Source organism: Gorilla gorilla, chromosome 5 (assembly GCF_029281585.2).
Source record: "Gorilla gorilla gorilla isolate KB3781 chromosome 5, NHGRI_mGorGor1-v2.1_pri, whole genome shotgun sequence".
NCBI classification, from domain to species: Eukaryota; Metazoa; Chordata; class Mammalia; order Primates; family Hominidae; genus Gorilla; species Gorilla gorilla.
In genome coordinates, this window is record NC_073229.2 from 143,511,867 (window position 1) to 143,538,766 (window position 26,900).

The window sequence follows — 26,900 nt, forward strand, 5'->3', positions numbered from 1 at the left end:
AACAAATGCACCACTGTGGGTTGAGGTGCTGAGACTGCGAGGTTGTGCCTGTGTGGGGACAGGGTGTATATGGGAACTCTCTATACTTTCTGCTCAATTTTGCTACGAGCCTAAAACTGCTCAGAAAATACAGCTTACTAAAAAAGTAAGTATTATCTCCCTTACAGCACAGTGAGGAGATCAGGGGTGACAGGGCACCTGACTAGAAGACACTCAATGAGCCTGGCTGACCTTTATCCACTCACGCCACCTCCTCAGAGTCCTCCTAGGCTTCAGGAGGTTAAACAGAGATAAGGGAGAACTTAGGAAGGAAGTTCTCCTTCCTTTGATGCTTTGACCTTTAGCTGAACTCAGAGTGGGCAGAGCAATTACGGGAAAGGAAAGAAAAGAGGCTAATGTCACCAAGAGGTGACAGTGCAGAGCCTGATGTGACTCCGCCTTCACAAAGACTGCCTGCCTGGAGTCTACCACAATTACATCTGAAAGTATTTAGCACCCTCTCATGCAACAGGTATCAAGATGCCACCCAAGACAGTCTTAGGAATGATCCTTGTCCTCACATCATTCCTCAGTGAGCGAGGGCCACCTCCAGTCACCTTCTAGCTGTCATCACCCAGTATGTGAAAAAAAACCCTCTAGCCATGATAGTTTCCAATTTTACCCCATATCAAATTCAAACACTCATTCACATGCTTTGCTCTTTCCAATGCTGAAATAAATGTATCCCCTTCTCTCTTTCCCAAAGGCTGTCAAGGTGTTCTATTTTCAAGATTCTTTACCCCAATGTTACAATGACAATTACTACTTAGTAGCTACGGTTGCGAGGATGAGAATTATAAATGGGAATAAAGCAGTATTGCCAGATTTAGGAAATGGAAATATTACACAGAACCTACTTATACTAAAAAAAAAAAAAAGTTGTTTATCTGAAATTCAAATTTAACTGAAAGTGCTACATTTCATCTGGCAACCCTAGGACAATGGGATAGGACACATTCAGTCCCTGGTTCTGAGTCCACTGTCTGCTCTCTGGTTTGTGCCCCTGTTCTGTGGTAGGCTCAAAAAAGGGGTCAGAACATTTGAAGGGCCAGACAGGAACAGAACCACCAAATCTAGGGCAACTAGAAGTGAATGGGAAATGTGACAAAACGAGAGTCAAGCCCCTGACTAAAGCTATTTAAAAAAAAAAAAAAAAAAAAAAAAAAACAACCTACGCTGGCTAAGGGTTAAAAAAAAAACATCTGTGAGCCACAGTTAGCCCACAGCCCAGCAGTTTGCACTGCAACCTCTACTTTACAGGCACGCGTCTAGAACTAACCACTCTGTTTTTAGGTCTGTGGGCATGGGGCTTCCCACCAGCCCTGGTTCCCATAGGTCTGCGAGGAGCTTCTATTTCACTTCTAGCATAGGCTGCCCTTCAGGGCCAGCTTCCTGGACTGCTCTGGTAGCAACATATGTGCTATCTCTTTGCCACAAATTAGCAAAAGTCTTTGAGATCTGAGGTGCATAAAGCATTATGTGTAAGCTTCTCAACAATTCTTTCACTGGATGAGTAGTAGTTTCACATTTTAGAAGTATTATTTTGTTCTACAAATCAAACTGTAGGAGCTGTTGTCATCATGGGTTATGGAGGCCGAGGCTGTAAAGGAGGAAGTGAATTAACTTTGTCAAACAGCTACCACACTGCACTGTGAGGGGAATTTGATATAATTTAACACATCCAATCCTTACAACACCCTCTCTGGGGTATTATTATCCCTGTTTTACATATGAAGCTGAGGCCCAAGGTAATGTAGAGAAGAGCAAGGCTGGAAACTCTCTCACACTGATTTTCTCCACTATACACTGAACAGAGCCCTCACTTTTTTGCTGCTTGCAAACCTCAGACAGTCATCTGAGGCCTCTGAGCCCTCCTGCTCCTCCATGCACAGAAGGCAGCTCTATCTGGGGTCTGAGAAGCTGTGGCCAGGCCTGGCACCAAAATGACACACGCCGAATCAGGATTGGGAGCTGGCTCAACTGAAGACTCTCACAGCACCACCTTTCCTTGCCTGCCCTACATCGTTCAACTCTCACAGCCTTTCTCCTCCTCCACTTTGGCTCTCAGCTCCAGCTCTGTACCTAACTTTTCTCCTCCTGCCCTGTATGCTACTTGGGCAGACAAGATGGTGTTGCCCTATTCGACCTGGCCTGTCACTAGATTTATGGAGAACCATGAATTCCTCTCCTCATGCCAAGCTGCTGTCTACAGCTCTGATATTTTCTGAAGTTTACTACCACCACGGGAGCTAATGTGGACCAGCTTCTCTTTCCTCTTTCTGTATTACTCGACTTCTTTCTTGTTGCTATGTGTGAAATTCGTTTGTTGCCAGGTACTCGAGGTTGCCTCTTATCTACTGAGTGGAGAATATATATATGGATGGGGATTTTCTTCAGATTGAGGTGTCCTGAATTCTCCTACAGCCAATTTTAATGTACTTCTAAGTTGGCAGGAGATATATAAAGAAACAGTAATTATTTAATGCTATTGCATGAATTCTAATGTGCCACTGAGCATTAATTCCCCAGTGAAATGAAAGCGTGGTTAGCAATAGCAATTTCTTTAGAAAAAGAGTCAGAATGACTGATAAAGCCAGTTTTAAAAAATGAGAATTCTAGTAATCACTACTTGTAAAGGACAGATTGTTCTGTTTCTAAGAAGTATCTTGTTCTCCTAAGGAAAACCCAGTGTTTCCAGTTCTAGGTAAAAAAATTGGATCATATGCATTTAATGGTTCTCTTTTTTTATGGCCAAATTTTGACATTATTTTATAAAAACTCTTGTGCTGTTACGAAATGGCAGAGGGTACAGGGGAAAAGAAAAAGAATAAAGAAATACTTGACCAAAATATAAGTCCATTTCTCTAAAACATTCTAAGGGATTATAATTTAGCAACTCAAAAGTTAGAGGTCAGAAAGGGCTTACTCATAGGTGAATATCTAGTCGATTCCTTTTTGGAAGGAAGCACTATTGCTGAGAACACTTTCCTTACATAGAACAGTTTGGCATCAGCTTAGGGTCTACCATTTGTAGTTATTTCCTTATCAAAAATATCTGTCTTGTGGTTGATGACTATGGTCTCCAGGCAGAAGCTGTCACTGAGTTCAGAAGTTGTCACTTTGTGTTTGAAGGTTTAACCTCAGGGTTTTTGGTCTGTTTATTCGGCAGATTCTTAATTAACACGGAAAGTTTGAATTCATTAGATTAGCCTTGCTAAGACCTCGGTGGTCAATGTGAGGCCAGCAAGTGACCCCCCTTGCAGGCCTGTGGTGACAGGTGATCTTCCTCACTTGGTCCCCAGGCCAAGATCTTACAGGGCTTTCCCAACATGGGAAGCATCAGCAACTACAGATCTTTAGTGATCAAGAGAAAAAGGTATTCATTTTTTGTGGGTTTTTTTTTTTTTTTTTGAGATGGAGTTTTGCTCTTGTCGCCCAGGCTGGAATGCAGTGGCGCGATCTTGGCTCACTGCAATCTCCGCCTCCCGCGTTCAAGCGATTCTCCTGCCTCAGCCTCCTGAGTAGCTGGAATTACAGGTGCCCGGCTAATTTTTGTATTTTTAGTAGAGATGGGGTTTCGCCATGTTAGCCAGGCTGGTCTCAAACTCCTGAGCTCAGGTGATCTGCCCGCCTTGGCCTCCCAAAATGTTGGGATTACAGGAGTGAGCCACCATGCCCAGCCAAAAAAGGTATTCTTTGCTGGGATATAACAGATGCTCCCTTAATATCCTAAGGAGAGCTAAAAAAGTATTCCATAGAAAACAAATACTATTTTCATGTAATGTCTAATCTCAAAAGTTTTTTTTAATACTTGTAATAAAAAGGTAAGCCCAAACATTCTAACTCATACATATATCATTCTACAACTTCAAATTTTCACATTTTAATTTTTGCAGTAGTGACAAAATGATTTTTAAAATTGAAATGTGCTATCTTTAAAAGATTTGTTTATAGATTTGTCAACCTTATAAAGACTAAGCTTTTTCTTTTAGATTCCTTTTTTAAACTTTACAAATACTATGAGGTTATCACTAGTATTACTAGTAGTTAATAAAGTTACTAATTATTTAGTGATCGATGAAAATGAATTAGCTTGAATTTCATTAAAATGAGCAAAGTCAGATATAGTTACCTTTTTCAATTATATTCTTTTATTCTTCTTTTTTTTTTTGAAACAAGCTATCCCTAGAGTCAAGCCCCATTCTTCAGTTAGCAAGAGGAGAATTGCAGGGCACAAGTATTTCCCTTTTATCCTTTCTTTTGTGTGTGCATGTTTTCTAAAACAGACTTTTTTTTAAACAGAAGTTTTAGATGCACAGCAAAACTGAGTGGAAAGTACAAAGTTCCTATATATCCTCTGTACCCCAAAGGCACAACCTCCTCACTATCAACATTACGCACCAGAATCGTACGCTTATTACAACTGATGGACCTACACTGACACATCATTATTACCCAAAGTCCATGATTTACATTAACGCTCACTCTTAGTGTTGTATATTTCAATGGTTTTGACAATGTATAATGGCATGTATTTACCACCATAGTATCATAGAGTATTTTCACTGCCATGAAAATCCTCTATGTTGTGCCTATTCATCCCTCTCTCCAATCCCCAGTAATTTACTGTCTGCATAGTTTTGTTTCATCCAAAATATCATATAATTGGAATCATAAAATATGTAGCCTTTTATATTGTAGCCATGTTACTTCTTTCACTTAGCAACATGCATTTAAGGTACCTCCATGCCCTTTTATTGCTTGATGGCTCATTTCTTTTTACTGTTGAATAATATTTCTTTTTAGTGCTGAATAATATTCCATTGTCTGGATATACCGCAGTTTAATTATCCATTTACCTATTGAGGAACATCTTTGTTGCTTCCAAGTTTTGGCAATTATGAATAAAGCTGTTAAAGAAGAGAGTTGCACAGTATAAGCATTTCCTTTTCGAATTAAGGCCAGAAATCACTATTTTCTTAATTAAAGGATTATGAATTGTAATTCTGTAAGTTATTATTATTTGAAGGTAGAATTCATAAAAAATAGATTGGCCATAAAATGTCACATATTATAGGAAAATTTGTTTTTCCTAAAAAAAAAAAAAAACCTTCTGAAGTAACTGTCCTTAAAATTGTCCATTATTAATAAGTGGAATATCCGTTGTCATCTGGAATCCATGATCTTGTAAGATTCTGAAAGTAATCCTTTCATACTGCTGATAACAGTTTTACAAATTATTATCTCGGCGTAACAGTAATAAACATGTATAAAAGGACTTTACTTATGAAATGTAATACTACCAGAAATGCTGGTTCCTAAGGATAATCTTGGAGTAGCAACTAGTGATTCTACAAGACTTAAAATCCATAATTGGTGTGTCCCAAAAATGTATTTTCTTATCATCATCCTTGTCACAGAAATAGCATTTACTGAACACTTACACATCAGGAAGCAAGTAAAGCATTTCTCCACTCATCCCTTACAACAACAAGAAGGTAGTCTCCCCAGAGAGAGTCCCATTGCACAGATGAAGAAATCAAGAGGTAAAGTAATTTTCCCAACATCAGATCTTGGTGGTGGAGGTTGGCTATGAACTCAGATTGAGTCTGAAGCCTAACATATATTACCTTGTACACTGTCCTGAGCCAAATGTGTGACCCATGCAATCTGGGGGAAACTTGGCTTCCAAATAAAGTGTTACTCATGTGCTGTTGATATACATCTTTGTATGTTTCTGTTACTTATCTCATTATTCTGGAAAAATTTACATTATGTTTAAGAGTGAGGCTTTCAGAAACATGACATGCAAAACCAACTTCCAACCTTTCTTTTTTTGAAAACCTTGCAGATGCAGAGAAAGCATTAAACGTACTGCTATATTAAAAAAGTGAAAATATGAGTATCTCTTACTTCTGTACCCTGTAGGGAAAAAGTTACCTGACATATACTGAAACAGAACTTTGCTTTACATACATTTTAATAGCTAAAAGTTCCTTCCTTTGAAAGGTATCTGTTCACCTCTACTTGGGCATCCTACATGGGTTCTTTCATCACCATGAGTCTTGGTTTCATTGAGGATTGTATTTCATCACCAAAAGAACACCCTAATAATTTCATTTTGTTACTGAAAAGAGACATATTGCTCAATATTACTAGCTTGAATGTCAATAATACTCTAAACATTGCCACTAAATGGCAATATCAGATTTCTCATTAAACACATGCAGAAAAAAAGTAGAGATATGGATTATTTTTCAAAGCTCTCTTCTATGGTTTCATCTAGACTTCTACATTACTAAGATTATCACTAAAAATGGCAAATAATTATTTTAGACTATATGTGATACAGTACCATCTTGCAAGCACTAACATCTAATATGCCTGTATCATTACCACCCTAAAATCATATTTTCTATGGACTGAAGATCATCTGAGGTATTTTGTAAGTGATGGCAAATATTTCCTGGGCCTGCAAATGCATTACTCTAACCCTTCTGGTAGGGTTTTAAAATCTGATAGAGCCTGATTTTTTTTTCTTCAAAATGGTAAAAATAATAATAATAATCATCATCATCATCATTCATTCTATTGTTGATGGATGGCAAGTGGCCAGCAATAAATATATGCCAGATTTGGCAACCTGTTAAAATAGACTGCATTACTTAATATGAGCTTTGAATGCAATGACTTCCAATTTTCTTCAGCTATTTTATGGCTTAAAAATTGGGCAAAGACCGCCATAAATTTAAGAAGTAAAAGAAATGTCAAGTTTGTCAGCAGAGGTGAAATTGCTTTATTATTCCAAAAGACTACACAAAGCTGCAAAACAATAATAAAAATATGAATATCTATTAGACCTACTGCAGATAATATAGATATATTTACCCCACAACCAAACCTCTTTTTCCTTTGCTTCTTGCTGAAACTGACAACTGTAAAAGCGTAATGTTCTTTCTCAGCCTCTTCACAGCTAGAAGCGGCTACTGGTCAAAGTTCCAGCCAATGGGACTTTTGTCAAGGTCAATGGGTATCTTTGCTTTCCCTCTTCCTTCTGCCTTGAGAAAAGGTGTGGCACATGCAGATATGCTGTCGCAGTGGTTGTTCTGCTGTCATAAATGAATTAAAGCCAGGAGAACTGCAGTGGTATCTTCTATTTTTTTTTTTTTTTTAAGAGACGGAGTCTTGCTGTGTCCCCCAGGGTGGAGTGCAGTGGCGCAATCTTGGCTCAGTGCAACCTATGCCTCCTGGGTTCAAGTGATTCTTCTGCTTCAGCCTCCCAAGTGGCTGGGACTACAGGCGCTCACCACCACGCCTGGCTAATTTTTTGTATTTTTAGTACAGACGAGGTTTCACTATGTTGGCCAGGCTGGTCTCAGACTCTTTACCTCGTGATCTGCCTGCCTCGGCCTCCCAAAGTGCTGGGATTACAGGCATGAGCCACTGCGTCCGGCCAGTATCTTCTCTTAAGGATGGGTCAGCCAGTTGTGTTTAAAGTTCAAACTAAAGTTTGAACTACCACCAATCACTAAGGCATTTAGCATTTAAGTAGTTATACTTTGGTTGTTTTTTTAAAACTAGAGTGATCAGCTCAAAACTGGGCTATGCACTATTGCTCCAATTTGAGAAAACAGAAGTTTTTCTCTGCAGTATTTTTCATATTATTTGGTAGCTGAAACTACTCTAAAGGTTTGACAGTGAAAACTGTGTAATAATAAATAGTATGATTTACCAAAAAAATTACAGTAGCCAAGTCCTCTGATTAAGTTTTAAAGACTAATGTGGGCTTGGGGGAAGGCACAAAAGGTTAAAAACAAAAAAAAAGAGGTATGTGGTCGGGGTTCCGGGATTCACTCAGAAAACAGCAACATCATGGAATAATTTGAGGAGTTTTTCTCCACTTTCTTTGAAAAAAGTAAAATATTTGACCAAAATCAAATAAATTATTCAAGTAAATATTGTTATCAAAGAAGGCTATATTTCTTGGTATAAACCTCAAATATTAAGGCATCTTCTATAATACAATTTATCTGTAGTGCTAGTAAAAACTGAATTACCCCAATAATTACATACCACTCTGTTAATAACATTAAACAGCTTCAGCTTTGTGAAAAGGGGCTCTTGTTAAAAAATATTTTATAATAGTACTTGTATTAAATACTACGTTTCTAGTCAGCAAAACTGATAATACTATTTGAAACGTTTAATTTTTACCTAATTTTACAGGGTATCATAGCTGAATTACAATTTCTCTTTCTCAAATGTAAAATTTTGGACTCTCAAATATGTATATGTGAAAGAATACAACTTTCTCCCCAAAGTTTTACTGTAACTACATGAAATCTTATTTAAAATAGGTCAGTATACTTGTGATCTTCTACTATCGATTTCCATATAAACTGACTCTCTCACACTGTTTTCTTTTCAATGTTTGAACAATATTAGAATTTCATATCCTTCATTTCTGGAAACAAGACTGTTGTTCCAAACAGAGAAGTAGAACCTTCTACCATTGACAGAAAATACCTTCCCAGTACTGAATATAAAATGCTGTCCTTGGCTTAGGACTCTCTAACTTGATTTAAAATATCCTTGTTTAAAATGCTCCTCCAAACCAGAAGGATATTTTACCTTCTACAGGATGCTCTGTCAGGATTTATGAAGGATCTGTCCCTCTCGCCTGCTTCCTTGGTCCTGTCTCAGAAGGTCACCTTCCCAACAACTAACTACTCACCTTTGAATTTCACTGACAAAGAACCAAGGTCCTGAAATCTAGTGGATTGACTAAATGGCCTGCAATTTTTTTTTTTTTTTTTTTTTGAGACAGGGTCTTGCTCTGTCTCCCAGGCTGGAGTACAGTGGCACAATCTCAGCTTACCGCAGCCTCAACCTCCTGGGCTCAAGCAATTCTCCTGCCTCAGCCTCCCAAGTAGGTGAGACTACAGGCACGTACCACCATGCCTCGCTAATTTTTAGTATTTTTAGTAGAGACGGGATTTTGACATGTTGGCCAGACTGGTCTTGAACTCCTAACCTCAAGGGATCCACCCACCTCAGCCTCCCAAAGTGCTGGGATTACAGGCATGAGCCTCCGCCCCAGCCCTGCAAATGTTTACTTTGAGCAATGGTAAAAATGTTCCAGGGGCCGCAGCCCTCCATAACAGTGGCCCACTCCTGTAGAACTCACAGAGAAGGAAGCAGATCACAGCTTCCTGAGCCAGGCAGAAAGCAAATTCCCCAAGAGATTCAGTTGGGCAGCAGGGTGGAACCTGTCCTAGTACTGGACTCTCCAGACCAAATGCCATTCCCATGTTCCTTTGTGCCAGGCAGAACCATTCATTCCTTCCACAATCATCTTGAGCACCCACAGCTACATGGCCTATACTGCATTCAATTCCTGTCCACAAGGAGCTCACTGGTGTACAGCTGTATGTCTGTGATGATCTTATCCACATTACTAAGTGTTGTCATTCTGGTTCCATTTCTGCTTTTTTTCTTCTCCTAGGCTTGACCCTCTCAGTACTGGGCCCTGCTCAGCTTAGACCAATTACTACGATGATATGCCTTGCCAGTATTCTTTGGAATCCAGACTGAGATCTCCGTTCTATTCGCAGAACTAATGGTAACCACCTTTTGTAAAGGAATTGTCTTCCTAGTATGAGCTCTAGTCTTTGGGACCCTCTAGTCACTGGTCCAGAGTACCACAATAAAATGCCACTATGTACACCGAAACGAGGCAAGAAACATGGTCCTGTGTGTGCTATTTGCTACTACTCGGCCAGTCCTATTTACAGAAATTATATAATATACATAGACACTGATTCACTATAATCCAAGTCTCTCTTCCCCAGTGTTTAATCCGTCTCTTTTCCCCAGATCAACTAATTATTGATGAAGACACTTAAGTATTTCCCCATATTTCACTGATAAAACTGTTGAGTTTTTTCCAAAAATGTCTTCAGCATAAGGCTCTGAATTAGGAAGTAGCAAACCAAGGTGTGGGTAACAATCATTTCAAAGTAGAAGGAAGGCCTTAACTAGTTTTCAACCGCTACGTAGCTGGGTCTTTGATGTGGTGCTCAGCACGTAACTGAGCCCACAGCAAGGTGGTGGCTGATAGAAGATGTTCTCTGTTCTAACACCCTGACATCACAGGACACTGGCTGGACTTTGCCCAAACCCTTGAAAGGTGCCAATTATATTTAAGGCTGATCTCTCTTAATCACAAAGTCTGTGAAGAAGTACTTATCACTGTTACACCACTTTACAGAGTGTCAGAAAAACAAACTAGTCAAATTGAACAAAAGATCGCATTATAAAATGTAGTTCTGCTGTAAGCTGCTTTTCCCAGGTTCTAGCCCTAATTTAAAAATATGGCAGACATGATTTGAATCAAAAAGGTTTTGTTTCTTCCTTTTAAATAAGGAGTCAGGGTGTTTCCCTTTATGCCTATAGATTCAAAGTTGTAATACAATGATCCAAAAATGATGCAGTGGTTATCATCCTCGCTGCAATTAACACCTTCCTTTTGCCATATTGATGTAAGCCACAAATTTGTTAAATACCATGAGACAAATGTATTTCTAATATGATCACAATCTCATATGTTTTTTTAACCAATACTTAGCAATTGTATCATGTAATCAATTATCAAATATTTTTAGCACTTAGTTGATGCCCAACATATCAGTGTTCTGCTTAATCTTAATGATGAACAACTGCAGGTTATTTTTGTTTGTGTCTTGTGATTCTCAGTTTCTCCAAGTAGGTTAACAGAGTGGAAGGTATGGGAATGTGCCCAGGTTCTTTCCTACATGATCCAGGATGTCAGTCTCAACAGCTTCTGCACCCTGTGGTCATGCAAGTGTTGATGATTAAGTGACCTATCATCAAAAGGACAAATTCTGTAACCACAAGAATGAACAGAGTCTCAGACAGTCCTACAGAATCTTGTATGGACAAATCAAATAGCTAAAATTGATAGGAGAGGTGGTGGAGAAAAAAGTAGTTGAAGAATACCCTAAATTCTAAACTATTCAATATACCTACGGGATGAGACGGAGTGAAGAGAGCAAACACATAAGCCTTATATAATATTCAGAAATAAAAATAACAGTGGCAAAAACATTTTGGGACTTGCAAAATTTACCACTACTACAATATAGGTAAATTCCACATAAGCAACTGTAATGCATAGTTATCTTAACTCTCACTGTGTTTCAACATACACAGTAACAGCAAGTTTCCAAATCCAAGTACAGCTGACCCTTGAACAACACGGGTTTGAACTGTGGGAGTCTGTTTATACTTGGATTTTCTTCCACCTCTGCCTGAGACAGCATGAACACCTCTCCTCTTCCTCCTCCTCAGCCTACTCAACACGAAGACAAGGAATGAAGACCTTTATGATGACTCACTTCCACCTGAATAAATATATTTTCTAACAATTTTTTAAATAACATTTTCTTTTCTATAGCTTACTTTGCCATAATAATACAGTGTATCATACATATAACATACAAAAGACGTGTTAACTGACTGCTTATGTTTAGTCAGTAAGGCTTCCGGTCAGCAGTAGGCTATTGGTAGTTAAGTTTGGGGGGGAATCGAAAGTTATACGCAGGTTTTCAACTGCATGAGGGGTTGGTGCCCCAATCCCTGCATTGTTCAAGGGTCACCTGTAATTTCATCCCTTATAATCTCCAGAAGAACCTCACTGGAAAATTAGAAAATGAGAACTCCCATTCAATGATTCACAGGATCAGAGTATTTCTTACCCTTAATTATATATTCTAGAAGTTAAGCACACTCTTTTCCTGTGATATCTCTTTTTATAATCACCAGAACAATTATTTTCTACTTTTCACTTTATTGTAGAACTCAGAGCCCTATGGCTCTCAGTCAAGAATTTCCTCATTGTTAAAAGTCACTCATGATACATGAATATTTTATTTGAAAATGAAGTTGTAACTAAAAACATAAAAGGCCACTGGTTTAAACAGGGGCTTTTAATCTTGACACTACTGAAATTCGGGCTGGATAAGCCTGTGTTTGGGGGGTTGGGGAGGGCAGCCCTGTGCATTTTTGGACACAGAGTGGTGTCCCTGGCCTGTATACACTAGATGTCTGTATCTCACCCCAACAGATGTGACAACCCTTATCTCCAGACACTGGCAAATGTACCCTTGGAAGCAAAACAGCCTTAGTTTAGAGCCAATGGTTAAAGCATACTATTCAATTAAAATCATAATCCTAAGACTCACACAGCACTATATAGTAGTTACAATTCCAGACACTTTACATATATCAACACATTTAGTTTAATCCTCAATAATAACTCCACAAAGTTGGGCCTATATTTACCTTAACAGATGACAAAACTGAGGTACAGGGAGGTTAAGTAACTTGCCCAAGGTCACTGGACACATAAAAGAGAGGGAAATCAGAATCAGGGAGTCTGGCTCTAGAGTTTTTGCTCCTAACTTTTACACTATACCTGCTAAGATGCAGGGTGAATAAACAAAAATTAGAATTATTTTTCATTCAAGATTTTCAGTAGTCTGGCCAGACATGGTGGCTCACACCTATAATCCCAGCACTTTGGGAGGCTGAGGTGGGTGGATCACTGGAGGTCAGAAGTTTGAGACCAGCCTGGCTAACATGGTGAAGCCCCGTCTCTAGTAAAAATACAAAAATTAGCCAGGTGTGGTGGCATGCACCTGTAATCCCAGCTACTCAGGAGGATGAGGCAGGAGAATCGCTTGAACCCGGGAGGCAGAGGTTACAGTGAGTTGAGATTGCACCACTGCACCCCAACGTGACAGAGCGATACTCCGTCTCCGGGGGCAGGGGGGTGTGGATTTTCAGTAGTCTTACAACATTGGATACTTTAAATACCCCTATTGAGCCCAGAATACGAACAATAATGGAATTGAAATAAGATAGTTTGTCAAAGGCTTCAACAAAAGTCCTAAGAAAAAAAATGGAATATTCTTCCTATTGATCAATATTCCCTATATGTGGATACAGCATGTTTGCTTGCCTTCTCTATTTGCATATACTAGAAGTTGCTATACAAAGGAACTACTGTATGACTATCAACCTAGCTTCTTTTGATTTGCATTACTCCTATCAGCAACCTGAGGCACAAAATATCTCTTGGGTAACAGTTTATGTTTGTTGAACATAAATCACAGCAACAGACCTGTTGTTAGGTCTAGGGTCAGGTTCCAGCCCATGCTGAGGTCCGAGGGGAGTGGGTGGATGAATGGCAGATAGCTGAAAGAACACTCAGGGGCCGTAGATAGGTGAAATACGGCTTTATTCAGCATCTCTCTTACACTTTCTGCTCTGTCTCGGCTGCTTGAGCCGGCTGCTCCCACGTATACCTGTGTGGGCGGCTCTCCCTGCCTTCAGGGTCAGCAGCTTAACTCTTTCTCTCTCTGGACATAAGCAGGCCGAGCTGTGTCCTGGCTCCTCACTGTCTGTCTACAAAGATGGAAAAGACGGACAGCTCTAGCTCTCTCTTTCTCTGGGCACGAGCACCTGTATAGCGTCAGCAGGACAGTTATACCTTTTACAGACAATAGTGGTCCAGAACCAAGTACAAACTTACACAAACAGGTTATAACAAATGGAGTATGCACCTGTGCCCTAAACTCACTGAGTCATGCAGGCTCGGATGTCTGCCTTGGCCTACTCTTGACCAAAGTGCATCCATGTACATTATACCTCTATTAGTCTGTTTTCACACTGTTATAAACAACTGCTGGAGACTAGGTAATTTATAAAGGAAAGAGGGCTCATGGACTCACAGTTCAGCATGGCTGGGGAGGCCACAGGAAACTTACAATCATGGTGGAAGGTGAAGCAAGGCAGGGAAGGAAGAGCCCCTTATAAAACCATCAGATCTTGTGAGAACTCACTATCAAGAGCACAGCATGGGGGAAACTGCCTCCGTGATTCAATTACCTCCACCTGGCCTCTCCCTTGACACGTGGGGATTGTAGGGATTATGGGGATTACAATTCAAATGAGATTTGGGTGAGGACACAAAGCCTAACCATATCAAGACCACATGATTTACCACTGACTGTTGAGTAGCTCTACGTATGCAAGTGACTGTGCTTGACTTCACACACTGTACACATACATAGTACCAAAAGTGGTAAGCAGAGTGAATGACCACTCTACCCCAAATATTTCCATGCTGTAATCCCCAGACCTGTGCACATGTTATTTCACATGGCAAAGGGAGTTGGCAGGTATGATGAAAGTTACTTAAGAACAATTAAGTTGCCCTTAAAATAAAGAGCAACTTGGATTATCCAGGTGGGCCTGATCTAATAAGTGGGCCCTTAAATGCAAAGAACATTCTTCAGCTGGGGGCAGAAGAGATGCAGCAGAATGGAAAGTCAGAGATTCAGCTGAACAGGACTCCATGTGATGTTGCTGGTTTGAAAAAGGAGTGTTCAGTTCTTGCTTTGTCAACATGTATGAACACTGGAACAACACAGAGAAGATTAGCACGGCCCCTCCGCAAGGATCATGTGCAAATTTATGAAGCATTCCGTTTTTTTTTTTTTTTTTTTTTTGAGACAGGGTCTTGCTCTGTCGCCCAGGCTGGAGTGCAGTGGCTCAATCTTGTCTCACTGCAATCTCCACCTCATGGGTTCAGGCGATTCTCCTGCCTCTTCCTCCCAAGGAGCTGGGATTACAGGCATGCACCACCATGTCTGGCTAATTTTTGTATTTTTAATAGAGATGGGGTTTCGCCATGTTGGCCAGGCTACATTCCATATTTTTAAGATGGTAGTACAACATGGTGACTATAGTTAAGAACACTGTACTGTATACTTGAAAACTGCTAAGAAAGTAAATTTTAAGTGCTCCCACCAAAAGAAATGGTAAGTATGTGAGGTAACAGATATGGTGATTAGCTGAGTTTGGCCATTCCACAATGGATACATATTTTGAAATGTGTACACCATAAATATATACAATTTTTGTCTAAATGAATGAATGAATAAAAAGAAAATGAAGGAAGCAAACTGATGAAGAATGCAGGTGGCCTTCAGAAACTGAGGTGACCTTAGTTCTACAGTTGGCAAGGAACTGAATTTTGCCAACAACCTGAATGAGCTTGTAAAACAGATTCTCCCTGGAGCCAGAGAAGAGCCTGGGCCAGCTGACAGCTCATTTTTGGCCTTATGAGACTCAGTGCAGAGAAACCAAACAAGGCCACTCTGACTCTGACCTAGAACTGTAAGATATTAATTTGTATTGTTTTAAGTCACTCTGTGATAATTTGTTACAGCAATGAAAGAAAACACACCACACAACATGCCCAAGAAGAACAGTAAGTCACCCACTGCCATACCATGAATTACCAAGTGGCAGACAGGGATTTAGAAACCCGGTCTTCAAACCCCAAAACTATTTCCTTAAGTAATCAATATCTGCAAAGGTTTCCTAGCATGCAAATAGTTTTGCATCCGCTCACTTGCTGGCTCCTCACATCCAGGAAAGGTAGGCATTATCATCACTCTCACAGGTAAGAGATAAAGCTCAAATGCACTGTATATCTTCACAGGGTTGGACTGTTAATAAGTGGCAAAGCCACAAGCTCTCTCATCTCAGTGCCTTTGTGTGTGCTGCCTTTAACACTAAGAAAGTAGTAAGCAGGTTAAAACAAAGTGAGTCATAAAAACAGAGAAAAATAATTTTCTGCTGTTCAGGGGATAAGAACAGGCAAGAATTTATGGAATGAATAAGATTTAAATTGGGTCTTGATAGACAGGTAGGATTTCAAAAGATAAGACCTGATTATTTTGTAAATTTGGAATCAAATTCTTGATTTGATGTGTGCAGGTGTGTGTTTTAACTGGTCACCATTTACCTGTTTAGACTTCATCACATAATGAAGCAGCAATATGAGAGGCTGTGAAACGGTTACCATCTCAGGGAAAGTAAGTTTGGTTCGTGAACTGATATTTTGCAGGAATGTTTGTATGACAGTTAATGGAACAACATAAAATGCTAAAGGTGGGGAACTGTCACTTCAATAAGGTAAAACCTTCCATAATGAATATACAGCAGAACCCTGGACAACTTGCCTCTGACAAGTAGGCCCACAACAGAGAAATCTTCAATAAGATAAATACAGCAAAGCAGATGTCTGGATGCAGCAGAGATGCCAGAAAACCTCTGTGCAGCCAGGCAATCCTCTTCTTTCTGTCACTTAGGAGGCTCTGTGCCATGCCTACATTTGCACTAAAAATCAATACTCCACCCCCTGGCCATAGATGATTAGACACTTAACTAAAGCTGGGTCAGATTCTCCATTCTGGGAATTTGGAATTGAGCCTCTGAGATGCTTATTATAAAGTCTATTAGTGTTTAAACTTATTGGCCATGTAAACTTGAGTACTGATTCATAAGACAGCCTGTCTGCAGAGGAAAGAATAAAGCATGTATGACTGAAGACAAAAGACTAGGTAGCCCAGAGTAAGAAATGAGGAATAGTGGTCTTGGTTCCCGGTACCTTCACATTTGTAATTTCAGGCTCTGTGAGGTCTTCGCCTAAATCCATGAGAAATTCCTTTTTATAATAAATACCCCCCCCACCCACTGACTCCAAATTAAGTGGATTTACATTCTTACTAACAAATGATCTCTTGTATCAGATTCTCAAAAAAGCACTTGGGAACATGTGTCTTCCTTGATAGGTCAATCTACTTGTCTGTCTTGTCCAAATATGGCAGAGTGGTTGAATCCCGCTAAGGAAAAATCAAACGAGTGAGCAGAGGGGGCCAGCTGCTGGCTCCAACTGTGTGCTCAGCAGTGCCCAGCAAGTATTCTGTTTCTTTACTCAGCCTTCTCATTGCCCCTTGTCATCCTGCAGCTACCACCCCACCTCTCTGGCCTCGTTCACAGTGACCTTCTTGAAAGAATAGTCTGTGCCCTTCCTTAGCTCCACTGCAATACAGCTGCTACCCTGAATACTGCACTGAATCAGCCCCAGTAAGGGTCATCTTCTACCTGCTTCTTACCAAATCCACAGAACACTTCTTAGTCCTTATCTTGACTCTCAGCAGCATTTGACACTGCTGAGACTCACTCCTTCAAATACTGAATATCTAAAAATGCTCCAGAGTGCCACACTCTGCCAGTTTTCTTCCTGCATCTCTCTGATTGCTCCTTCTCTGTCACCGCTTACTCTGCACATCCTGTAAATGTTGATGTTCCTTGGGCTTCTAGGCCCTTGACTCTTTGTACAGGACACATTATCCCTAATGGATCTTATTTATTTCCATAGTTTGATGGCCTCAAGATTGGCATCTTTACCTAGACTTCTCTTTGCAGTGCTTGTTGTATACATCCAACTGCTCACAAGAGACCTCCACTTGGACATCTTTCTCCTCTAATGCCACATATCCTAAACCACATCCATTACCCCTCTCCACTCCTCTCTCTCTCCTGACGATTCCAACCATCAGAAAATCCGTGACCCAATCAGGAACCCAAGAACCTCTTTATCTCCATTTCCTCTCTCACTCTCCATTTTTAAGTGCCCACAAAGTTCTATAAATTCCAGTTTTAAGTATCCCAAGGATCTGTTCACTTTCTCTATCTTCACTACCCCTTTATGCATTTAGGCCAACCTCATCTCTCACCTGGATTACTGCCGAGCCTTCTAACACATGTCCTGGACTCCAGTCTTATCCGAAAATGCAGATTTGATATTATTTCTGCAACTTAAAACCCTCCCATGGTTCCTGATGATCTCAGGATAAAGTCTAAACACCTGGTCAGACGCCTTCTCTGCTTCATTTCTGTGGCCCACTTCCTCTTCTCAGCACAACTACTCTGGCTCAGTCCTCTGGCTGCCCTGGGGACCTTCATACATTCCATTCCTATCCTGCGGCCCTCTTCATCTTGCCTGCAACTGGCTAATTCCCACTCATCCTCAGGTCTAATACTTTACTTCATTTAGAAAATGTTCCTGAACCCCCCAATCTGCCAGAGTTATGTTCTACTCCAGGCTCCCATAGTACCTCTAGGCCCCTCCCAGGGTACTTGTCACACGGCCTCCTTACTCTCTACCCCTTTGGGGTCCATGTGGGCAGTGGTGATAATGGTCTTGTTTACTGTCATCTCTCCAGTGCCTTGCACAGGGTGGTACTTCTAAATATTTGTAGGAGGGTTGTTGGAAGTGATTCTTAATCTGATTTATTAAAGGAAAATAATATTAAAATTAAAAAAAAATTATTTGGGTTTGAATGATAACTGTATTGCCCCATTTGCAGAAAGAGTTATACTGTCCGGATCTCTTAAGATCAATTAAACAGAGCCTTTGTTGTCACTTCTATATACAACTTGACTGTCAAGTCAGTAACAACATATTATTTTGACTCATAGAATTCTTTTTGGTGATATACCTCACTGTGAATTTAAAATTCAAACTGCATTTTTGTTAATGTGGTCACACTTTATAGAATCTCTTGCTTAAAAATTAAATAATTGTAACATTATGTATTCTAAACTTTAGGAGTCATAGTTGCCCCAAGATGAGGGAGAATAAAGGAAGCAAATTTAGATTTGTTTCTTCCAGTGACAATTGTTTTTCTCTTGATTTAAACAACTTTCCAGAACCCCCAATAACTTTCATTAATGCTTAAGGTATTATTTTAGATAATTATATACATACACATAACCATGTACATATTATGCATATATATATATATATATATATATATATAATCAAGGGGATATAAACATACATGAACACATACTAGTAAATATAGTTGTTAAGTTGAGCACAATATTACTCTTGAGAGGCTTTTCCAAACAAACTGAGCACTGGTGTTGCTTTCAGAATTAAAGCATGTTGTCTGCCACAAGCTGGGGTGGAAATTGTGCCAGTCCTCACCTCACCTCACTTCCCTTTACTTCCTTCTCAGGCAGAGGAGTGACTGCAACAGGAGTCCTGATTCTTTATTCAAGGTGGGTAAGATCTGAGCCTGCCAAGGCCCCAGGGGATATGGGGAACCCAGCAGAGATGAGTGCACAAGAAGAGGGTGGAGGCAGGGACAAGACAGACCTGGATTTCAACCTCGCAGGAGCTGCTTGACCCTGGGCAATTTGCTTGCCCCTTCCTGGCTTCAATTTCCTATGTATAAAATGAGGAGAATAATGTCAAATATCCGTATTCTGAGAAAAACCAAATACTTGTTGTTGTGAGAATTTAATGAGAATATGTACATAAAGTGGTGAGCATAGTATCTAACAGGAAGTGAACACTCAACAAATGGTATCCTGTAGTTACCGGCATACTTTTCACCATTCCAGAATTAAAACTGCAGATAAAGGAGACAAAATCTATGCCAAGATGATATTTTAAAAATCTCATTATTGATTTCCTTAATTATATATAATAACACTAACTGATGGTATAAAATCAATTAAGGAGCCACTCTCAGAACAGGAAGAATAACAAACACATTCTATTAGGAGAAAAAGGGAATACATGATGGAGTATAACTGAGAAGTTGCACTTTTTATTAAAAGTATAGTTTTAACTGTTGCCTCTATTTTAAACCTAGAGAAAAAGATAAAATTATCAGACATTGCTATTATTGCTGTTGTTATTCATAAACCAAATATACTTGCAAATTAATAGCTGAGGTTTAAGAGCCAACTGGCCGGGCATGGTGGCTCACGCCTGTAATCCCAGCACTTTGGGAGGCCAAGGTGGGAGGATCACCTGAGGTCAGGAGTTGGAGACCAGCCTGGCCAACATGGTGAAACCCAGTCTCTACCAAAAATACAAAAATTAGCTGGGTGTGGTGGCGGGCACCTGTAATCCCAGCTACTTGGGAGGCTGAGGCTGCAGTGAGCTGAGATCATGCCACGGCACTCCAGCCTGGGCGACAAGAGCAAAACTCCGTCTCAAAAAAAAAAAAAAAAAAAGCCAATTGAGGAATATAATTTTTATTTTAAATACGAAGGCAGAATTCTTTTTAAAAGAGAAATATCTAACTTGGGGACTTGGTATATACCAGTGGAAGACTCTGGGTGGCATAACACACAACAGACACTCTTATGGCTACTAATGTGTTGTGTGCCCCCGGGGTTTGTGAAGACAGGGCACTCCAGAGTAAAGTAAAGGAGCAGAGATCTCACCCTGAGGTGGAGGAAGAACCCTCCCTCCCTGCCAGTTTGGTTTATTACCTTCAAATCAGCCCCCGAAAATGCTGTCTGCAAAAATCCCTCAGTGTTTTGGAAAACACTAGCAACACGGGTGATGCATGAGATTTCAAATCAATCAAAGGCATTACTTCCTAAGATAGCTTTCAAGCAATTCTATTGATAACTAAAGGTCCACAAATATGCTAACTAATCATATAACTAGACAGCTTCCTCCCTCAGGAATTCTAAAAGGTAGGAGTGAGTGCCCACAGGTCAGAAAAAGGTGATCCTTCTGAACACCAGTGGTAATGTATGGAATTCACCTCTCAAGGTTCCAGGAAGCGAGAGGGCTGCTCATTCCCTGCTGCCAATCATAGTCAATTACTGAGTATTAAGGTGACTAGTCTTCCGACGTGTGTAACATATATAATACCACTTCTGCAACTCTCCTGATGTCTGCCTTTGCACCATTAGTACCGCCTCTCTCCAGCAGAACACACTGAAGGATGGAAGATGATTAAGACCATGGGTAAAGTACCACAGAAAAAGACAGCTAATACTAAATTAAGCTAATTATTAAGCTAGAACTAACACCTGATTACCTGCAGCATATCTGGCTATAAAATCCTCAACCTCTATTACCAGATCAGTCAAAAGTGGAGAATTTCTGTCAAAACTTGTATTTATCAAGAATACATAAATTCAGACTAGTTTTCTAATAAATAATCTACCCATGGTTAACTCAGACCAATACCTGGTATTATACTTTGCCCATCTTCTTCCTAGTTTTCAAAGAAGTCCCTTCTAAATGTCTAAATTCTAGTGCCTTTACCTTATAAAAACCTAGGGTGTAATTCTTCAGATCACAGGTGGGTGGAGAACTACAACCACAGAAGCAAATACACTGACTTCCCAGACTCTCAGGTATATTCTAATAGGACCGTAGTTAAAGCTTTAAGCAAGAAGCAGATGGAAAGCATCACCATCCCCAACTCTCCCAAAGACACCTGTTTTAAACTTCCTATTTCAGCTCATCCTACTATACTATATCTTGGAATATAACTCTTTTTTCAATTTATAAAATTACAATGGTTTATTTTCGATCAATTTTAGAAACATTTGACAAGGTATGGGAAGTAAACAGAAATAACCTTTGATTTTAATTTTCCTATTTTCTTTACCATCAACAGCAAGCAGATTTTAAATTCTAAGATTGAAAAATATAGACCTAGGGGGATTTTAAAAAGCTTGGGAAAAGAGACCCAAATATCCTCGTGCCCAACAAAGAATATCTTTCCTTTTATTAGTTGGTTTTTATAAAACAATTCTTGCCTTGAAGTCTAACATGAAATACTTTAAAAGTTAAAATTAATATCACAGATTAAAAGCTTTCTATTGTTTCAGGTTGATTCATAAGAACTTAAGTGTACCTTGTATGTTAAGACTAAAACAGCCAAAATGTTCTTCTGGAAATCTTTAAGAGTATAATGTTCCAATAAAAGGAAGTAAACTTTTAGAACATTAGTTGGTGTTCTGTTTCCAAATCTAATCCTCCAGGCATAAACTACAAAGTTAATAAGGAGCAGATTAAAACCACCCAAGAACAAATTATTAATTCAGTTTTCCATTTCACTCTTGAATTCTTGTCTTAAATGCACTAGGAATCTCTGCTGCCAATGTAGTTAGAGCTGCAGCAGCTCTAATAATCAACGGATATTATCACAAAGGGTGGATACATCCTAAAATGAAAGCACCATATGCCTAATTATTGAGCTAAATTTACACATGTAGTTATCTCTGAATGAAACATTTTCAGCTTTTCAGCTCACAAAAATTATTTCTTTCTATGCCCTGAAGGTATTTCTCCAGATTTCTTTATCCCTGGCTTTCTTTCCTCCCCACATATCTGAGTGTTGTGTGACAGCAGGCCCAGAAGTCAGAAGTAACTGGACACTGATGAATGAACGAGGAACCACTCCATTCAACACCCTCTCTATGGTTTTCCTGAGGATGAGCATCCCTTCTGTGTAATAACAATTCTAACAAGGCAAAATAATGCTTACTTTCCTGCCATAGGAAGTGAGAAATTTGGCAACAACAACTAAAAGAGGAGGCAACAATAGAAAATAGAAGCTATTGGTCAATACAGCAATACTGCAGCCAAAACATACTTTTCTTTCCTGGAAATGACTTTCTGAATCCAATTTACTTACCAACCCCTTTCCTTATCACTCCCACCAATTCCTAGCTGCTAGTAAGTACATACTATGTATTGAATAATGAATGATACATGCCAGGCATTGCGCTGAGAGATTCACATACATTTTCTATTTTAATTCTTACAACAACTCTGAAAAAGAGGAATTATTAACTCCATTTCAAAGGCGTGGAAAGGGAGGACAGAAGTGTTTCTACTCTGCCATACTGCCTCACATTTATAAAACACTTTGTTGATATACTTAATCTGGGTTACATTTAGGATGAATTGCCTTTTATTGTCAAATTCTGGGCCACGGACCTATGAGATAAAAAAGGTGTCCCCACTTCTAGGGTGTCTGAAATCTACTTGAAAGATAACATATATGCACACAAAATCAGTAACACACAGGCCAAAGATAGAAATAATCAATAACATGGGAATTTGGAGAAGGGAGAAATCAGTGAAGGTTGAGAGTGTAGAGAGGGCTTCATGAGGACATGGATTTTGAGCAAGCGAGAAGACTCTCCTTTTGAGAACCATAAAGTAAACAAGGTGAAATCCTAAACTACATGTGTTCTGGAGATAGTAACTATGTAAGTTTTGTGGAAGCACAGTCCTTCCTGGGAAGTAACAGAGATACAACTCAAGAAATAAACTGATGCAGATTTACAGAAGACTACGGATGCCAAGCTAAACATTTGTGACTTCACTGTGACTTCATTCTAGAGCAAAATGTTTTTCTAGCTGAAGTCACTGGACCAGAAGCATCAGTATCACCCAGCAACATGCTAAAAATGCAAATTCTGGGGCCCACCCAGGCCTACTGAATCAGAAACTCCAGGCTTTTAAAATTTTTTTATTATTATTTTTTTTGAGACAGAGTCTCACTCTGTCACCCAGGCTGGAGTGCAGTGGCACAATCTTGGTTCACTGCAACCTCCGCCTCCTGGGTTCAAGTGATTCTTCTGCCTCAGCCTCCCGAGTAGCTGGGACTACAGGCTCACGCCACCACATCTGGCTAGTTTTTGTATTTTTCGTAGAGACAGGGTTTTACCACGTTGGCCAGGCTGGTCTTGAATTCCTGGCCTCAAGTGATCCTCCCTTCGGCCTCCCAAAGTGCTGGGATTACAGGTGTGAGCCACTGTGCCCGGCACCAGCAATCTGTTTTAACATGCCCTCCAGGTGATTCTGATGCATGTTGAAGTCTGAATCATTACTTTATAGGAAATGGAGGACCATTAAAACCTGAGTTGGGCAATATGAGAGAAGTGATGTTTTAGGAATATTAATAGTCATCTGTAGAATAAACTGCAAAAGGGACCACTGACAAATGCATAAAATTCATTGAGCCTCCACCATGCAATTATTTATATGACACAGCACTTTTCAGGAGAAACAATATGAAATTGGGAAATAGAAAACCAAGCTTCTTTCTCTTTCTCAAAATATCACACCTTCTTAGGGAGGAACATGTTTATGTAATTCTGATTTCTCTAGTGGAAAATAATAGCTAACCTATGACTTTTCATTTTAGTGTGGTACTGTAAGCATTACTCATTAAGACACCTTTATCTCTCAAAAAATTTTGCCAAAATGGAAACAAAACAGAACCAACTCTAGGTATATCCTGTATAAAATTGAAATACAAGAAAAATGGCAACCCTTATTAAATACTGTCCAGTATTCTAGGTAATAAAGAAAATAAATGAAGACTCTACCTACTTTAAAAATAACATATCTAAAAAAAATACTGGCTGTAGATATAAACACTTTTCAATAAAATAACAGAATCTTTATATTCGAGTGTTGACCTTTAAAGGAATCTCACAATCATCTACATTTATTTCAGCAGTGTTGTATTTGGTCAAAAGATTTTTTTTTTTTTTTGGCACCACTTTCACCAGTTTACAGCATATAAGAAAATAAATGCAGTTTTCATTTTATAAATCATTCTGGAAAGCAACTTGAAAACTGGAAAAGGCATTTCCTATATTCATTAGTCTCTTTATTCACTAGGTCTGATTCTAAATGACTTCTGACTGTTGTAAAAAAAAAAAATCAAAAAGACAAAGACTTGTAGCCCATGAGTATATACATTAGAAAGGACTTCAAAGATGAGTGGACACCACTTCTGGAATACCAGATTACTTAGTGCGAAATCACACTTAACCTGAGTAACTCCTGTAGGCATGTTTATTTTAAAGAGCATATTCATTCAACAAATACATACTGGGCCCTATTATGGGCAGGGCCCAGAGCTAACTGATCTGTTGGACACATGGATGAATAGGGGAAGCTCTTTCTCCTGCCCTCAATATGATAGTTCTGGAAGGGACGGATGACTGCGAAGAGCCAATGTCATAGAAATTCTGTGTTCTTGGGAGTTAGGGAAAACAGAAGTACTTCCAACCCTACACTGTGGCTTTATCTTATTACTGACGGAATACTTAATAAATCATCATTTTTATTCACCCTAACTGCTAAAGCAGCTTTCAACAGTAGTTAATAAATCATCTTCATTTTCTATTCTCCTCAACCACCCCCCTTTAAAGCTACTGAGTTCTTCATTACACATTCTATGTTAAGTAACCACAGGAGGATTAAATAATGAAGACCAACCAAAATGCTTAATATGAGTGAATGTATACAATGCATTAGATATATGCCAATTATAAAATACATTTTTTACTACATAAAGTTCATTTTATACTTCCTAATAAGAATGCCTTATAAAATTGCTGACTTGGGCTAATAACTCCTTAAATCACAATATGAACTTCTCAGGCATTTCTAATTATGAGCTGAAAACCTGTAGTTGGCTAGATAAAACATTCAACACTGCTAGTTGACTAAAAAAAAAAAAGTTTCCAAAAATAGCATTGTAAATATTCTAAAATTACTATCATGTCTAACCACAATTTATAAAAATAATATAGTACATTTATGTCAATCGTTATTCATCATGTTAACACAGTGTTATAGCCAAACTTAAATAGTTCTGGCGCTTGGCAGACTTTTATGAACCAAGGTCAGAATATAAATACATTTTGAAATATGCAGCTCTTCACTATCTTAAAAAACATGACTAAAAACATTTGAAGGATTTAGGGTGGAAAAAAAAAAACCCAAACTTCACACACAAAAAATCATGCTTTTCTTTAAAAATAAAATATCTTTGACAAAATGCATATTTATCCTATTTAGAACACTGAAGGCCTCTCACATACAAAAGATTAGCCTGCCTCTTCACACATAAGAACAAATATTTCTAGGAAATCTCATGATTTCCTTTTGGTTAATTTTTCTTCTTTAAGAATTCAGCTTTGTAAGACTTGCCATTTTTCTGGCATCATTAAAATCACTTCTGAAATTCTATTTGGACTACTTTTGATCTTCAACTATTAGAAAAGCATCCTGATTCATTCCAAAAGGAGAAAGATCCTTCCGCAGATCTCCAGAGAGGTCAACACCTTCCTCAAGTATCTGAGGCAAAATCCCAACTGTCACTTAAAAATGAAGATGCGCTGGTAAAGCTGGCTAGGTCTCAGCTGAAGGATGTGGGCTGTCCCAAGTGCCTGGTAAGAGCTCCTATCAATAAAGGATATTTTATCCTAAGTGTGCAATCTAGGGGAAAAATTTTTTTTCTTCCAACTTTGCTTTATAAAATCCTAACTCTCGCCTTCAGGACTTTGCCTCCCACAGGAGTCCACCTTCATTGAGCCGGCTTGCCAGATCCATCTCCCCTGGTGGATTTCACTCCTTAGGCCTCCAAGCTCTGCCATCTTCTCTATCTTCCTCCTTTCAAAATTTCCTTGTTCTATCTATACAACTCACAAGGAAGAAATGCAAATGATCAACACAGGAGAAAGTGTTGACAAAGAAAAGCAAACTGAAAATGCCATATACTGCTTCATCACCTATGAAATTCACAAAGAATCAACAGACTCCATTCATTATATGACACATGGGAGTATAAATGGTTTCTGGAAAGTTATCCCTCAAAATGTACTATCTGTTGGCCAATTTATTTCCCCTCTTAAGAATTTAAGAGAAAATCCCACTTACCAGGGTGTGTGCAATAAAAAGTGAGACAGAAATTTACTGGACAAAGGTGTCTGTCTCAGCATTTTTAATAAAAACAAAAAAGTGGAAATAATCTAAATGTTCAGGTCCAAGGGACTGGTTAAATAAAGTATCATGTTTTGACATGGATATACTGTGCCAACATAAAATGACACTTGCAAAGAAAATGAAAAACAAAAAGTATATATAGTGTGGTTATAACCCGGCGTGGGGGGGTGGGAATGAACTTACATATTGGGGTTAGGGAGGAGCATCATTGAGACTACTTAGTGACTGATAAAACTATGAAGGATTTGGGTTTTTTTCTACTCTAGTATGCTTTCAAATTTTTCTTTCCCAAGCAGACATGAGTTTATAAAGCAAAATAACACAGTGGAAGATACTTGCT

At 39.1% G+C, this 26,900-nt stretch overlaps 1 protein-coding gene and 1 non-coding gene across 2 annotated transcripts in view; one reads left to right on the top strand and one right to left on the bottom strand.

Moving 5' to 3' along the window:
• Window positions 1-26,900, bottom strand: part of MAN1A1 (mannosidase alpha class 1A member 1) — a 180,862-nt gene that overhangs the window by 143,058 nt on the left and 10,904 nt on the right. The gene's annotated exons all lie outside the window — the stretch shown is intronic.
• On the top strand, window positions 14,514-14,618 carry LOC115935108 (U6 spliceosomal RNA). Its single transcript, XR_004070818.2, has one exon. It is a non-coding gene; the product is annotated as a U6 spliceosomal RNA (small nuclear RNA).